The sequence below is a fragment of the Cervus canadensis genome, chromosome 3 (assembly GCF_019320065.1).
Source record: "Cervus canadensis isolate Bull #8, Minnesota chromosome 3, ASM1932006v1, whole genome shotgun sequence".
In the NCBI taxonomy this organism is placed as follows: domain Eukaryota; kingdom Metazoa; phylum Chordata; class Mammalia; order Artiodactyla; family Cervidae; genus Cervus; species Cervus canadensis.
In genome coordinates this window covers 1-18,232 of record NC_057388.1, presented here as the reverse complement: position 1 = coordinate 18,232, position 18,232 = coordinate 1, and positions in this window count along the sequence as shown.

Here is an 18,232-nt window from a genome sequence, read left to right as displayed (position 1 = left end):
TTGCCTTTACCAGTATATACCAACCAGAGGATACGTCGTGCAGTAATACTTACCCCTATTTTCCTGGCATTAGGGCTGACTGCTGGTTTAACAGGAGCTGCCGTGGGGGGAACTTCTTTACATAAATTTCAGCAGCTTTCTAGTGACACTGCTGTATCCATAGAAAAAACAGTGAGGACCCTCCAAAGCCTGCAATCCCAGTTAGACTCCCTAGCCGCAATGGTCCTACAAAATCGTTGGGCCCTAGATTTATTGACTGCAGGGAGGCACTTGTCTATATCTAAAGGAAGAATGCTGTTTTTATTATAACCAGTCTGGGCAGGCTCAAGAAGATATCAAGGGGCTTTTGGAACAGGCTACAAAGATCTGGGATTTAAGTTCAACAGGTGTATGGAGTTCTCCTTCTTTCCCTTCTTGGCTCTTACCATGCATAGGTCCAGTGATAACTATCCTATTAGGCCTCCTATTTAGCCCCTGTATACTCCAAATCCTTACAAAGTTTATCTCCAGCAGACTCCAGCAGTTCCAAGCCAAATGGATGTTACTACAAGGGTGGGAGCTGGTTTCAAATACAGAACACCCCAACTTAGATCAGGTAGAGAGAGACTTCTGCTCTGCTAGGCAGGCCTATGCCCAGGCACAGCAGGAAGAAGTTACAGAAGAAAGAGACCTCCACCCCAATTCCCAAAAAGCATCTTGAGTATGAAGTCTCTCAGGGGGGAGTTGTTAGGGGAGGCACACTGATTGAAACCGCCCACCCTGGCCAGGCACCATAGTAACCATTTGCATGAGTTGTTTTATGACAGGAGATCCTGATAAGGAATATAGAACTAATAAGCCACCACCAGCTGGAAGAGTTCGGGAAAGGTCGAGAGGAGACCCTGCCTGTCCGTCCACTTCCCAGAATCCCTCTCGCTAGAATCCATCTTGGCTGAGCAATGCGTGCGCCACCAGGAAAGACTCTGAATTAGAATGATCAGCCAAAGAACACCTGGAAACTAATCCCATCACCATAAAACCCAAGACTTCCAGCCACGAGGCAGAGCAGTTCTCCTGGGTTCCCTTACCCTCCTGCTCTCCACCTGGGTGCCCTTCCCAATAAAATCTCTTGCTTTGTCAGCACATGTCTCCTTGGAAAATTCTTTTCTGAGTGTTAGACAAGAGCCCAACTACGGGCCCTGGAAGGGGTCCCCCTTCCTATAACAAAAGGTCATGGAGAGGTCTGTTGTTTTTCTAAAATGTTTATAGTCTTTTTTTTTTGGTAATTGAATTATGGTGTGAGTTGCAAAGTTTGTGTTTCTGTTCATTTCATTCCATCTGTTTGGTTTTCTTTCTTTCTTTCTTTCTTTCTAACAGTTATTCATTTTCAGTGGAATGATTCTTACTCTACAATATTGGTCTGATTGGTCATATATCAACCTGAATGTACCCTGGGGGTATGTGTGGCCCCTCGCTCTTGAATCTCCCTCCCACATCCCTCCCATTCCCACCTCTCTAGGCTATCAGAGAGCCCCAGTTTGAGTTCTCTGAGTCAGAGAGTAATTTCCCACTGGTTGTCTAGTTACCAAGGTTGTTGTCCATGCATCCATGCTGGTCTCCCCATTCATGTCCTGGTGTCCTGTTAAACACTAAGCTTAATTTATTTGGAAATGACCTAGCTGTTCAATACACTGTCATCACTCAGTTTAGCACAAGGATAGAAACTCAGGTGACCAAAATCTGGAGAAGCTATTGTCAGCTCAGTTCAGTTCAGTTTGGCTGTTCAGTCGTGTGTGGCTGTCTGTGACCCCATGGACTGCAGGACACCGGGCTTCTCTCTCCATCACCCCCTCCAGGGGCTTGCTCAAACTCATGTCCATCTGGTCAGCGATGCCATCCAGCCATCTTATCCTCTGTCGTCCCCTTCCCCTCTGCCTTCAATCGAGTCTATTATCGACAGGTATCTTAGAGTATAATTATAGTTAAGAGTTTATCTAAAAGCTCATATCATATTTACATTTTTGAGGAGTATTCCTTGTTATTGTTTTTAGAGGTACTTTCTTTGTTGACAAGTTTGTGACAGATATGACAATATGGTGATCTTTAACTTATAATAAACCTAGGCACAAGGACAATTTTGGGCTTCATGTTAATGACTCTTAGACATGGCTATAGTAGAGTTGTGGGGGATTTAAAAATATATGTATATATATATATATAAATGTGTGTGTGTCCACTAGATATTTAATATTGACTATTTGCCAGTTCATGTGAATCTGAAATTCATTTAGGTCAATTTTTTCTTGTAGTTAGAGCTGTTTGATTTGTAAGGGCTTCCTTTTCTTGTGACCATTTCGATAAGACCTCACAACTTCAGCAATATCCAGAAAAAACAGAAGAGTCACACAGAGACATACGTAAATGCAGAAAGACAGACAGACAGAGATCTTCTAGTTTTCTGCCTGAGATTTAAAATGTCCCCTTGGGCCTTTTTTTTGGGGCACTGGGGCCGGTGGTGGCCTGGGGTGGGGGGAGGGGGATGGGGTTGGGCAAGCTACCATTCCCTTCTCCAGGAGATCTTCCTGAGGCAGGGGTCGAACGGAGATCTCCGGCACTGTCTGTGCAAAGCTTTTACAAACATACAGCCTGAGCTACTAGGGAAGTCTCCCAAGACCCTGGAAAGGATTCCCTTCATGTGTGGCCCTAGGCAGGCCTTTGTAAGAAGCAATTGTTTTGAATAATTGCATATGCAAAGGAACCAGCTTTACAGTTTCCATGAGGAAAACAGTTTTCACTGTAACCAGCTATCTCTGGTTCTGTAGAATATCCCGGCCGTCCTAGGTCAGGTCATCTTTCTTTTCTGTAGACGTAGTTTGATCGCCAAATTATAGACAGATCAGTGGATGAAAAGCTTGGATTGTCTCTGTGGGGTGGATCTGCTGGTGTTTCAGGTGTCTGACCTGGCGGCAGGAGCCAGGCCCGCGGGCCAGTGCTGGAAGTGTGTGGGCGGGCGGGGCGCACGGACAGCGCCTGGGGGGCTGGTCGCTCCCCGCCGGCATACCTGTGTGTGAGCTCGGCCAGGGACGGGCGCAGCCGGAAGTCAGAAACCGGAAGTCAGAAGCTGGAAGTCAGAGCGCATCCTTCCCGGGGTGAGGGAAATGGGAGAGAAACAGCTCTTGCCAGAGGGAAAGGGACGAAAGCTCACAGTCTCAGGGTTTATGGTTATTGGGTTCCTTTCTGGCTTGTCTCTTGCCAGTCATTCTGAATTGACATCCTTCCTGGGGGCACACACACCACTCAGCCAAGATGAATTCCAGCGAAGAGGATCCTGGGAAACTGGTAGGTCCTCTGGATTGGTGTCTCCTCCCATCTCTTTTTGACCACTCTAGAATCCTGGTTGCTGGTAGCTTGTGAGTTCCTTGGTCCTGACCAGGACCTCCTGTTGGAAGATGACTCCTGGAAGTGTTTTCCCTTCTCTGCCGCCTGGCCCGGGTGGGTGGTCAGTGGTTCATTTACCAGTTTGTCTTTTGCTTCTCTCGAATAAGGGCCTTCACAGAGTAAATGCCCAAAACTGTAGAAGACAATGTGTGAAATAACTTACATTCACAAATTGGAAAAGTTGGCTTTTTTTGTTGTGTGTTAGAACTCATCACCAGACCAAAGGTCATGGAGACGTCTGTTGTTTTTCTTAAATGTTTATAGTCTTTTTTTTTTTTTTTTGTAATTGAATTATGGTGTGAGTTTCAAAGTTTGTGTTTCTGTTCATTTCATTCCATCTGTTTGGTTTCCTTTCTTTCTTTCTAACAGTTATTTATTTTCAGTGGAATGATTCTTGCTCTAAAATATTGGTTTTATTGGTCATATATCAACCTGAATGTACCATAGGGGTACGAGTTGCAAAGTTTGTATCTCTGTTCATTTCATTCCATCTGTTTGGTTTTCTTTCTTTCTTTCTTTCGAGCAGTTATTTATCTTCAGTGGAATGATTCTTGCTCTACAATATTGGTTTGATTGGTCATATATCAATCTGAATGTACCGTAGGGGTACATGTGGCCCCTCGCTCTTGAATCTCCCTCCCAAGTCCCTCCCATTCCCACCTCTCTAGGCTATCAGAGAGCCCCAGTTTGAGTTCTCTGAGTCAGAGAGTAATTTCCCACTGGTTGTCTAGTTACCAAGGTTGTTGTCCATGCATCCATGCTGGTCTCCCCATTCATGTCCTGGTGTCCTGTTAAACACTAAGCTTAATTTATTTGGAAATGACCTAGCTGTTCAATACACTGTCATCACTCAGTTTAGCACAAGGATAGAAACTCAGGTGACCAAAATCTGGAGAAGCTATTGTCAGCTCAGTTCAGTTCAGTTAAGCTGCTCAGTCGTGTCTGTCTCTCTGTGAACTCCGAGTTGTCAAAGGGATGTGAGGCCTCCTGTCGAGATGAGGCAGGGAACTAGGGCTCTTTCTAGGGTATCAACAGGGCATTCAGACATCCCTTCATGTTGGGAGAGGAAACATGAGCTTGCATTTGAGTCACTGCAGAGAAATCAGGCCTTACCTTGAGTGAGGGGAACTCGGTGTCCATTCCATTTGAGGCAGCAAACTCAGGGTCCCTCTCACATACATATAGCTGATAGAAGCCTCCTCTTGAGGTGCGACTGGAAAGTCGGCATTCCTCTCAACGTGAAGCAAGCATATCAGCTCACTATTCGAGATGATTTGGGGTACATGAAGCTCTTTCTGGATGCAGCAGTGACCTCGGGGTCACTCTAGACTTGTTATGGTGTTCGTGGGGACTTTCTGGAGTTCCATAAAGGAAGTCAAGCCTCCTTTCATGTTGGTTGTGGAAGACAGAACTGCTCTGGAAACAATGCAGGGGAATTGGGCATCATCTTGCATTGAAGGTGGAATTTTGTGGTTTTACTCAAATTGAGGTAGGAAATTCGTGGCTCCTCTCGAGTTACTGTGGGGACGGCAGTGAACTTCACGTGGTTTCTCAGGGATGTCAGCCTCCTTTCTCGTTGCCGGAGACACTTTGCAATTCTTCTCGAGTTGCAGCAGGGGAATCGGGATGCATCTCATGTTGAGGCGGAAATGCCAGCGTCCGTTTCCTGTTGCGACAGGGATCTTGGGGTTTGTATAGATTTTCCAGGGAAATCGGGACTCTCGTGTTGAGGCATGGAAGACCTCTTTGGTCTCAAGTTTGAAATGGGGTGTCAGGCCTCATTTCGAGATGGGGCGGGGAGCTTGGGCTTTTTCTAGAAGTGCCACAAAGGAGTCAAACCTCCCTTAGTGTTGCGACAGGAAACTCGGAGTTCCATTCAAATCGTTGCCATGGAATCAGTCCTTATGTCGAGCTGAGGGGGAACACAAAGTCCTTTCGACTTACAGCAGGGACCTCGGGGTTCTTCTCGAGTTTTAACAGGTGAGATAAGGCAGCACTTCTGGTGCAAGTGGAACATCGGGATTCCTCTCCAACCGAAGAATGAGAATCAGCCCTGAGCTCGAGATGATTTGGGGTACATGGAGTTCTTCTCGGGTTGCTGTGCTGACCTCAGTGTTTATCTAGACTTGTGACGATGTGTTCGGGGAATCTCTGGAGATGCTTAAAGGAAGTTAAGCCTCCTGTCGTGTTTGATGGGGAACGCGGGATGGCTCTGGAACCAATGCAGGAGATTTGGGCGTCATCCGCTTTGAGGGGGGAAATCTCATGGTTTTTCTCGAGTTGTGGTGGGAACCTGGGGTATCCTCTCGAGTTAAGATGGGGATGTTCTTCAAACACTCGTGTTTTCTCAGTGGCGTCAGGACACCTGTCTAGTTTCCAGTGACACCTGGGCATTTTCCTTGAGTCATGGCAGGGCAGTAGGGATGCCTCTCGAGTTGAGGAGGGAGACCAAAAGTCCCTTTCCAGTTGCCACTGGAATATTGGAATTGCTACTGATTTTCAAGAGGAGTCAGGCATCATCTCCTGTTGAAGCAAACAACTCTGCATTCCTCTTGATATATCAAAGGGGTGTGATCCTCCTGTGGAGATGAGGCGGGGAACTAGGGCTCTTTCTAGGGTCTCAACAGGGGAGTCAGACATCCCTTCATCTTGTGAGATGAAAGATGAGCCTGCATTTGAGTCACTGCAGGGAAATCAGGCCTTACCTCAAGTGAGGGGAACACAGTGTCCATTCCACTTGAGGCAGCAAACTCAGGGTCCCTCTCACATACCTATAGGTGAGAGAAGCCTCCTCTTGAGGTGCTTGTGGAAAGTTGGCATCCCTCTTGATTCGAAGCCAGGGAATCAGCTCTCATCTTGAGATGATTTGGGGGTACCGGGAGCTCTTCTGGAGTGGCTGTGCTGAACTCGGTGTTGCTCGAGACTAGATACAGTGTTCTCGGGTTATCTCTGGAATTGCGTAAAGGAAGTCGCGGCACCTTTCGTGTTTTATGTGGAACACGGAATTGCTCTGGAGCCAAAGTACGGGAATCGGGCCTCATCTTGAGTCGATTTGGGGTACATGGAGCACTTTCTTGTTGCTGCGGTGACCTCAGGGTTCCTCTAGACTTGTGACAGTGTTCTTGGGGACTCTCTGGCGTTCCATCAAGGAAGTCAAGGCTCCTTTCATGTTTAATGTGGAACACGGAATTGCTCTGCAGGCAATGCAGGTGAATCGGGCCTCATCTCGTGGTGAGAGGGAAGTTTCATGGTTTTTCTCGAGTTGCGGTGGGAACCTGGGGTTCCTTCTGGAGTTACGACGGGAATGGCCCTTCAAAACACGTGTTTGTTCAACGACGTCAGGACTCCTGCCTAGTTGCGAGGGACAACTCGGGATTCTCCTCGAGGCTTGGCAGGGCAATTGGGACGCCTCTCGAGGTGAGGCGGGAGACCCAGGCTCCCTTTCCAGTTGCCACAGGGATATTGGGATTCCTATCGATATTCAAAAGGAGTCAGACATTGTCTCCTTTTGAAACATTGAACTCTGCATTCCTCTCGAGTTGTCAAAGGGATGTGAGGCCTCCTGTCGAGATGAGGCGGGGAACTAGGGCTTTCTCTAGGGTCTCCACAGGTCATTCAGACATCCCTCTCATGTTGTGAGACAAAAGACGCGCCTGAATTCAAGTCAGTGCAGGGAAATCTGGACTTATTTCGAGTCAGGGCATCTCGGTGTCCATTCCACTTGAGGCAGCAAACTCAGGGTCCCTCTCACATACCTATAGCTGATAGAAGCCTCCTCTTGAGGTGTGACTGGAAAGCCAGCATTCCTCTCGATGTGAAGCAAGGGAATCAGCCCTCATCTCGAGATGATTTGGGGTACTCGGAGCTCTTTTGCATTGTGGCAGTGACCTCGGGATTCCTCTAGACTTGTGACAGTGTTCTTTGAGACTCTCTGGAGTCCCATAAAGGAAGTCAAGCTTCCTTTCTTGTTGGTTGTGGAAGACGGAATTGCTCTGGAGGCAATACAGGGGAATCGGGCATCATCTTGCATCAAAGGTGGAATCTTGTGGTTTTACTCACTCAGGTTGCGGTAGGACACTCGTGGTTCCTCTCGAGTAACTATGGGGACGGCAGTGAACCTCTTGTGGTTTCTCAGGGATGTCAGGCCTCCTTTGTTGTTACCAGAGACACTTTGGGATTCTTCTCGAGTTGTGACAGGGGCATCGGGACACATCTCGTGTTGAGGCGGAAGTGCCAGTGTCCGTTTCCTGTTGCGACAGCGATCTTGCAGTTTGTATAGATTTTCCAGGGGAGTCAGGCATCATCTCGTGTTGAGGCATGGAAGCCCTCTTTGGTCTCAAGTTCGAAATGGGGTGCCAGGCCTCATTTCGAGATGGGGTGGGGAACTCAGGCTTTTTCTAGAAGTGCAACAAGTGAGTCAGACCTCCCTTAGTGTTGCGACAGGAAACTCGGAGTTCCATTCAAGTCATTGCCATGGAATCAGTCCTTATGTTGAGCTGAGGGGGAACACGATGTCCTCTCGACTTACAGCAGGGACCTCGGGATTCTTCTCGAGTTTCAACAGGTGAGACAAGGCAGCGCTTGTGGTGTGAGTGGATCATCAGGATTCCTCTCCAATCGAAGAATGAGATTCGGCTGTCACCTCGAGATGATTTGCGGTATACAGAACGCTTCCCAAGTTGCTGTGCTGACCTCGGTGTTCATCTAGACTCGTGACGGTGTACTTGGGGAATCTCTGGAGTTGCTTAAAGGAAGTCAAGCCACCTGTCATGTTTGATGGGGACCGAGGGATGCCTCTGGAACCAGTGCAGGGTTTTTGGGCCTCATCTCGCGGTGAGGGGGACATCTTATGGTTTATCTCGAGTTGCAGTGGGAACCTGGGGTTTCCTCTCGAATTACGATGGGGATGTTCTTGAAACACTTGTGTTTAATCAGCAACGTCAGGACTCCTGTCTAGTTTCCAGGGACACTTCGGGATTCTCCTCGAGTCGTGGCAGGGCAGTAGGGATGCCTCTCGAATTGAGGAGGGAGATCCAGGGCCCCTTTCCAGTTGCCAGTGTGATATTGGAATTCTTCTCGATTTTCAAGAGTGGTCAGGCAACGTCTCTTGTTGAAGCATGCAACTCCACATCCCTCTTGAGATGTCAAAAGGATGTGAAACCTCCTGTGGTGATGAGGCAGGGAACTAGGGCTCTTTCTAGGTCTCAACAGGGGAGTCAGACATCCCTTCATCTTGTGAGATGAAAGACAAGCCTGCATTTGAGTCACTGCAGAGAAATCAGGCCTTACGTCGAGTGAGGGAAACTCGCTGTCCATTCCATTTGAGGCAGCAAACTCAGGGTCCCTTGCACATACCTATAGCTGAGAGCAACCTCCTCCTGAGGTGCGACTGGAAAGTCGGCTTTCCTCTCGAGGTGAAGCAAGGGAATCGCCCCTCATCTCGAGATTATTTTGGGTACATGGACCACTTTTGAGTTGAGGTTGTGACTTTGGGGTTCTTCTAGACTTGTGACGGTGTTCTTTGAGACTCTCTGGAGTCCCATAAAGGAAGTGAAGACGCCTTTCGTGTTTGATGTGGAACTCGGAATTGCTCTGGATGCAATGTAGGGGAATCGGGCATCATCTTGCATTGAAGGTGGAATCTTGTGAGATTCCTCATGTTTTGGAGGAAACTCGTGGTTCCACTCGAGTAACTACGATGACGGCGGTGAACCTCTGATGGTTTCTGAGGGATGTCAGGCCTCCTTTCTCATTGCCAGAGACACTTTGGGATTCTTCTCGAGTTGTGGCAGGGGAATCGGGACGCATCTGGAGTTGAGGGGGAAATTCCATCTTCCATTTCTTGTTGCGACAGGGATCTTGCATTTTGTATAGATTTTCCAGGGGTGTCAGGCATCGTCTCATGCTGAGGCATGGAAGCCCTCTTTGGTCTCAAGTTCGAAATGGGGTGTCAGGCCTCATTTCGAGATGGGGCGGGGAACTCAGGCTTTTTCTAGAAGTGCAACAAGGGAGTCAGACCTCCTTTAGTGTTGCGACAGGAAACTCAGAGTTCCATTCAAGTTGTTGCCATGAATCAGTCCTTACGTCGAGCTGAGGGGGAACACGATGTCCTTTCAAATTACAACAGGGACCTCGGGGTTCTTCTCGAGTTTCAACAGGTGAGACAAGGCAGTGCTTGTGGTGTGAGTGGATCATCAGGATTCCTCTCTAATCAAAGAATGACAATTGGCCCTCATTTCGAGATGATTTGGGGTACCCAGAGCTCTCTCGGGTTGTGGCTGTGACCTCAGGGTTCCTCTAGACTTGTGACGGTGTTCCTGGGGACTCTCTGGAGTTCCATAAAGGAAGTCAAGCGTCCGTTCGTGTTTGATGTGAAACACGGAATTGCTCTGGAGGCAATGCAGGGGAATTGGGCCTCATCTCATGGTGAGGGGGGAAATCTCACGGTTTTTCTCGAGTCGCGGTTGGAACCTGCAGTTTTCTCTCGAGTTACGATGGGGATGCTCTTGAAACACTCGTGATTTCTCAGCGACGTCAAGACTCCTGTCTAGTTGCGAAGGACACCTCGGGCTTCTCCTCGAGGCTTGGCAGGGCAATAGGGACACCTCTCGAGGTGAGGCGGGAGACCCAGTTGAACAGGGATATTGGAATCCCTTCAATTTTCAAGAGGAGTCAGGTATCGTCTCCTTTTGAAGCATTGAACTCTGCGTTCCTCTCTAGTAGTCAAAGGGATGTGAGGTCCCCTGTCGAGATGAGGCGGGGAACTAGGGCTTTCTCTAGGGTCTCCACAGGGGAGTCAGACATCCCTTCATCGTGTGAGATGAAAGACGAGTCTGCATTCAAGTCACTGCAGGGAAACCTGGCCTTATTTCGAGTCAGGGCATCTTGGTGTCCATTCCACTTGAGGCAGCAAACTCAGGGTCCCTCTCACATACCTATAGCTGAGAGAAGCCTCCTCTCGATGTGCAAGTGGAAAATTGGCATTCCTCTCGAGGTGAAGCAAGGGAATCGCCCCTCATCTTGAGATTATTTTGGGTACATGGACCACTTTTGAGTTGAGGTTGTGACTTTGGGGTTCTTCTAGACTTGTGATGGTGTTCCTGGGGAGTCTCTGGAGTACCATAAAGGAAGTGAGGACTCTGTTCATGTTTGATGTGGCACTCGGAATTGCTGTGGAGGCAATGTAGGGGAACCGGGCATCATCTTGCATTGAAGGTGGAATCTTGTGAGATTCCTCATGTTTTGGAGGAAACTCGTGGTTCCACTCGAGTAACTACGATGACGGCGGTGAACCTCTGATGGTTTCTGAGGGATGTCAGGCCTCCTTTCTCATTGCCAGAGACACTTTGGGATTCTTCTCGAGTTGTGGCAGGGGAATCGGGACGCATCTGGAGTTGAGGGGGAAATTCCATCTTCCATTTCTTGTTGCGACAGGGATCTTGCATTTTGTATAGATTTTCCAGGGGTGTCAGGCATTGTCTCGTGTTGAGGCATGAAAGCCCTCTTTGGTCTCAAGTTTGAAAAGGGGTGTCAGGTCTCACTTCGAGATGGGGCGGGGAACTCAGGCTTTTTCTAGAAGTGCAACAAGGGAGTCAGACCTCCTTTAGTGTTGCAACAGGAAACTTGGAGCTCCATTCAAGTCATTGCCATGAATAAGTCCTTACGTCGAGCTGAGGGGGAACACGATGTCCTTTCAAATTACAGCAGGGAACCTCGGGTTTCTTCTCGAGTTTCAACAGGTGAGACAAGGCAGCGCTTGCAGTGTGAGTGGATCATCAGGATTCCTCTCTAATCAAAGAATGACAATTGGCCCTCATCTCGAGATGATTTGGGGTACCCAGAGCTCTCTCGGGTTGTGGCTGTGACCTCAGGGTTCCTCTAGACTTGTGACGGTGTTCCTGGGGACTCTCTGGAGTTCCATAAAGGAAGTCAAGCCTCCATTCGTGTTTGATGTGAAACACGGAATTGCTCTGGAGGTAATGCAGGGGCATCGGGCCTCATCTTGTGGTGAGGGGCGAAATCTCACGGTTTTTCTCAAGTCGCGGTTGGAACCTGCAGTTTTCTCTCGAGTTAAGACAGGGATGCTCTTTAAACACTCGTGATTTCTCAGCGACGTCAGGACTCCTGTCTAGTTTCCAGGGGCACCTCGGGATTCTCCTCGAGTCGTGTCAGGGCAACAGGGACGCCTCTTGAGGTGAGACGGGAGACCCAGGGTCCCTTTTCAGTTGCCACAGGGATATTGGGATTCCTATCAATTTTCCAGAGGAGTCAGGCATTGTCTCCTTTTGAAGCATTGAATTCCACGTTCCTCTCGAGTAGTCAAAGGGATGTGAGGTCTCCTGTCGAGATGAGGCGGGGAACTAGGGCTGTCTCTATCATCTCCACAGGGGATTCAGACATCCCTTCATCTTGTGAGATGAACGACGAGCCTCCATTCAAGTCACTGCAGGGAAATTCCACCTTATTTTGAGTCAGGGCATCTCGGTGTCCTTTCCACTTGAGGTAGCAAACTCAGCGTCCCTCTCACAAACCTATAGCTGAGCGAAGCCTCCTCTTGAGGTGCTTGTGGAAAGTTGGCATTCCTCTTGAGTCAAAGCCAGAGAATCAGCTCTCATCTCTAGATGATTTGGGGTGCACGGAGCTTTTCTCGAGTTGCTGTGCTGATCTTGTTTTTCCTCTAGACTTGGGTGATGTTCTCGGGGAATCTCTGGAGTTGCCTAAAGGAAGTCAAACCACTTGTCGTGTTTGATGGGGAATGCGGGATGGCTCTGGAGCCAATGCTGGGGAATCGGGCCTCAACTCGAGTTGATTTGGGGTACACAGAGATCTTTCATGGTGCTGCAGTGACCTCAGCGTCCCTCTAGACTTGTGACAGTGATCTTGGTGACTCTCTGGAGTTGCATCAAGGAAGTCAAGGCTCCTTTCTTGTTTGATGTGGAACACGGAATTGCTCTGCACACAATGCAGGTGAATTGGGCCTCATCTCGCAGCAAGGTGGAAGTCTCATGGTTTTCCTTGAGTTGCGACGGGGACCTGGGTGTTGGGGTCCTTTAATGGACCAGAACCTTGTGGTACGGAGTCGATGATAAGAAAGTAAAAGAGAGAACATGGCTGATATCCCTTGGTTTATGCAGAGGACCAATAAAGTCCTTGACACAGGACTTGCATTGCTCACGAAGGCACCAGGCGCCCTCTCGAGGGGGTGTTAGAAGCCCGGACAGAAAAGTGAGAATGACGGGTCTCCACGCTCCAGAGAGTCAGCCAGAAAAAGAGAGATAGAGAAAGAGAGAGAGAGAGACAAAAAAGACCCGGGGACTTAAGCTCTGATGCAGCAAAGGTGCTTTAATGATTTTTCTATGAGTATATATAGGCTGCAGAACAAGAAACTTCTTTCGGGAATGATAGAGATCAGGAAACCAAACATACAGCAACCGTTACCAAGGGAACAAGGGGTAATGGTAGTCAGAAGATCAGCAGGCAATCCGTATCTCAAGAAAGGGGAACAAAACTAAACTGTTTTGTCCTAAAGAGAACGTTTACTAAAGGAGACCCAAGCCTGCCTCACACAATGACCTCAGTCCCTGGGAGCAGCATGCTGTTCTGCTTGAAGAGGGACAAAGGACTCATGAGAGACAGCACATAGGAATCCTCCCATCAAACATTCCCTGACAATTCCCCCTTATTTATTTATAATATTTGCAAGAAGAGTTCTGACCATCAGTTTATTCAGTTTTAACAATCTTTGCATGAAGGCAACAGCAGACAACAAATATAATTGTTAAGATAATCACCAAAATTATAGTTCTAGACCCGTAACTGGAATTCATAAGATGAAGCAAAAAGCACTGGTAAAAGTAACAACATAGATAAATATAAAAGACACTGGTCTTCCAGCTCAAGATGGCGGAGTAGAAGGATGTGTGCTTACCTCCTCCGGCAAGAGCACCAAAACTTCAATTAGCTGCTGAACAACAATCGTGACAGGAGGACACTGGAACCCACCAAAAAAAGATACCCCACTTCCAAAGACAAAGAAGCTGCAGCAAGACAGGTAGGAGGGAGGCAATCACAATAAAATCAAATCCCATACCTGCCAGGTGGGTGACCCACAGACTGGAGAACAATAATACCAAGTAAGTTACTGCACTATTGTGAAGGTTCTGAATCCCAGCCTGGGGATCCAACAAAGGGACTGAGAATCCCCAGGGAATCTGGCCTTGAGGGTCAGCGGGATTTGATCACAGACCTTCCAGAGGAATGAGGGAACCAGAGACTCCAGTCTTGGGGGGCACAAACAAAATTTTGTGTGCATCAAGACATAGAGAAGAGGAGCAGTGACGCCATAGGAGACTGAACCAATACTACCTGCTCGTGTTGGAGGGCCTCCTGTGGAGGCAGGGCTTGGCAGGGGCTCACCACAGGGACAGGGTCACTAGAAGGTCCCCCTTAGCATGAACCCTCTTGGAGTTCACCATTAATCCTACCATAGAGCTTGCAGACCCCAGGGCTGGGTCACCTCAGGCTAAGCAGCTACCAGGGAGGGCGTGCAACCTGCCCATCAGCAGATAATTGGATTAAAGCTTTACTGAGCAAGACTCTGTCCCTAGAGCAACATCCAGTTTTCTCCATCACCAGTCCCTCCCATCAAGAAGCTTACACAAGCCTCTTAGCCTCATCCATCAGAGGGCAGACAAAAGAAGAAGGAAGAACCAGAGTCTCACTAAAACAAAAACCATACTACAGATCGCTAATCACAAAGAAAAAGCAGAAAGTTATGTCCCAGATGAAGGGACAAGATAAAATCCCAGAAAAACAACTAAATGAAGTGGAGATAGGCAACCTTTCAGAAAAAGAATTCAGAATAATGATACTGAAGATGTCCCAGAATCTTGGAAAAAGAATGGAGGCAAAGAATGAGAAGATGCAAGAAATGTTGACCAAAGAAAGAACAAACAAACAGAAATAAATAATACACAAGAAGGAGTCAATAGCAGAATAACTGAGGTAGAGGAACAGATAAATGACCTGGAGGACAGAATGGTAGAAATCACTGCCACAGAACAGAATATAGACATTAAACGCACCAACATTCTCATTAAAGGGGTCTCAGAAGAAGAGAGAAAGGACCTGAGAAAATATTTGAAGAGGTAATAGCTGAAAACTTCCCAAACACAGGAAAGGAAATAGTCAACCAAGTCCAGGAAGCACAGAGACCCAGGCAGGATAAACACAAGGAGGAACACACCAAGACACACAGTGATCAAACTGACAAAAATTAAAGACAGAGATGAAGTATTTAAAGCAACAAGAGAAAAGTGACAAATAACATACAAGGAAACGCCCATCAGGCTATCAGCTGATTTCTCAACAGAAACTCTACAAGACAGAAGGGAATGGCATAATACACTTAAAGTGATGAAAGGGAAGAACCTACAACCAAGAATAGTCTACCCAGCAAGACTTTCCTTCAGATTTAATGGAGAAATCAAAAGCTTTCCAGACAAGCAAAAGTTAAGAGAACTTAGCACCACCAAACCAGCTTTACAACAAATGCCAAAGGAACTTCTCTACGCAGGAAACACAGAGAAGAAAAAGACCTACAGAAAATAAACCCCCCAAAATTAAGAACATGTAATAGGGTCATAAATGTTGATAATTACCTTAAATGTAAATGGATTAATAAATGCACCAACCAAAAGACACAGACTGGGTAGATGAAAACATGTGCATGTATGCACTTCCACTTGTCATATCACTCTGCTTGACCTCCACAAACTGTATGCAATTATTTTATATTCTTAAGTTAATCATGTTCCCATGATGGCTTGCAATTACAATTCTCTTTTTTTTTTTTGGTCTGGCTATTGATTGTGAAAACTGATAAACATCCTTTACTATTGTGATTATGTAACTATTACTCACTTAACTGTATCACGATTGTTCAACAGAAAAGTAGAAGTCTATACCACCAAATCTAGGATCTAACAGAAAAACTTGTAATCCCTTTTTAAAATCCAGATGCATATCAGAATTATTTTGAAATTTTTCGAAAAATACAAATGTTCACGTATTGCCTTTTTTCCACCAGAGTTCCAGATACGTTTCTAATGAGCAGTCATGCTTAAAAATAACTGAACTCTATGATGATCTTTTACTTTTATCTAGTTTGTTTCCCTTTTTCTATTTCATATTCAGTGCTCTCATTTCGTTTATGTTCCCCAATTTCTCCATCTCTTCTTGCATACATATATATAAATATGCATAATATATATATTTTAGAAAACCTATGAACTTCTGCCTAACTAAAATAATTATGACATTTTGATTCCACTTGTTTGACTTAGTATAAATAGAATGCTAGATTTCTAATTAAAAAACAGATATGCAACAAAGGTTTACTGCATAGCACAGGGAACTAGAGTCAATATCTTGTAATAACTTGTGATGGAAAATAATTTCAAAAATAATATATGTGTATTTGTATAACTGAATCACCTTGCTGTGCACTTGAAACATTGTAAGTCAATATACTTTAATAAAATATAGTTTTAAAAAAAAGACAACTGGATAAAGCAATAAAATAAATCTTTGATGATGAGCATACAATATATAAAGATGTAACTTGTGTGACAGCAACAACACAAACAAAGGCGTTAGGGGATGGAGCCATATACTACTGAAATTAAAAAGACACTAATCTGATTGGTATAAATTAAAATACTAATTATAATTCCACAAGCAACCATTAAGAAAATAATATAATAGATGAAACAGAGACAAGGAAACTAAACTGTATATGAGAAAATATCTATGTCAGTGTTCCAGGCACTGTGGGAGTAGAAATGTCTCAGCCCAGGTAAATGCTAGTGGACAAGAGCTCAAGAAAGGTGTCCACTCAGAGGTGGTCCTGGGGCGGGCACTGTTGGACAGGTGATGGTAGGCACAGAGGATCAACAGGCACCATCTGGCCTCAGGGTCACTATGGAGGGAGGTCCACCTTCCTGGGGATGGGAAGATTGGATCAGACCATCACCCCACTGTTTAGCTACTACCTGGCGCAGGCTGCCAGAGGCCCTGATGATGACATGTAGGAAAAAGAACGCTGCCCTTCTTTTTTTTTTCAAACTTCTAGCAAGTGTTATCATCAGGACATTGTATACCTTTTACCTTGTGAACTTCCATTAGGTTTTCTGCCAAAGACTTAAAAGACATACTTCTTTGTTTTAGCTGAAATGTTACTTTGAGGTTATGATTTCCCAATAGAAAATTCACACATGGGAGAATATGAACATGACAGGCTAAACCTTTTGTCTGACTTAAATTTAAATTTCCTTCTAGTCATCCTTGGAGACTGCAATGATGTGGACTTGTTTTTGCATAATGTGTATGGTATAAATGGTTCAGTACCCAAGAACAATGCTCTCTTTAGGATCAAAATAGAAGCATAGCAGAGTAATATATTTAACATGTAAATTGAATCGTGGGCCTCCTCTCCTTCAATGGCATTCCTTTGCTTTTAGAATAAAATCCAAACTCTTTACCTCAACAGAGAAGGAAAAAAATAAAGATTTGCTTGCCTATGTTATTTCTTTTGACCTTGACTTTATAAACAGCAGTGCAACATGTTACAAAGATGCACAAACTACAGTTCAACTTCCTTAAATAATATCAAGTACCTATCATATGTCAAGTTCATGGTAGGTGATGGGGGTATATGCTGCTAAGTCACTTCAGTCCTTTCCGACTCTGTGTGATCCCATAGACGGCAGTCCACCAGGCTCCCCCGTCCCTGGGATTCTCCAGGCAAGAACACTCAAAAGCATCAATTCTTCAGCACTCAGCTTTCTTCACAGCCCAACTCTTACAAACATACATGACCACTGGAAAAACCATAGCCTTGACTAGACGGACCTTTGTTGGCAAAGTAACGTCTCTGCTTTTTAATATCCTATCTAGGTTGGTCATAACTTTCCTTCCAAGGAGTAAGCGTCTTTTAATTTCATGGCTGCAGTCACCATCTGCAGTATTTTGGAGCCCAAAAAAATAAAGTCAGCCACTGTTTCCAGTGTTTCCCCATCTATTTCCCATGAAGTGATGGGACCAGATGCCATGATCTTAGTTTTCTGAATGTTGAGCTTTAAGCCAACTTTTTCACTCTCCTCTTTCACTTTCATCAAGAGGCTTTTTAGTTCCTCTCCACTTTCTGCCATAAGGGTGGTGTCATCTGCATATCTGAGGTTATTGATATTTCTCCCAGCAATCTTGATTCCAGCTTGTGTTTCTTCCAGCCCTGCGTTTCTCATGATGTACTCTGCATATAAGTTAAATAAGCAGGGTGACAATATACAGTCTTGACATACTCCTTTTCCTATTTGGAACCAGTCTGTTGTTCCATGTCCAGTTCTAACTGTTGCTTCCTGACTTGCATACAGGTTTCTCAAGAGGCAGGTCAGGTGGTCTGGTATTCCCATCTCTTTCAGAATTTTCCACAGTTTATTGTGATCCACACAGTCAAAGGCTTTGGCATAGTCATTAAGGCAGGAATAGATGTTTTTCTGGAACTCTCTTGCTTTTTTGGTTATCCAGCGGATGTTGGCAATTTGATCTCTTGTTCCTCTGCCTTTTCTAAAACCAGCTTGAACATCTGGAAGCTCACAGTTCATGTATTGCTAAAGCCCGGCTTGGAGAATTTTGAGCATTAACTTACTAGTGTGTGAGATGAGTGCAATTGTGTGGTAGTTTGAGCATTCTTTGGCATTGCCTTTCTTTGGGATTGGAATGAAAACTGACCTTTTCCAGTCCTGTGGCCACTGCT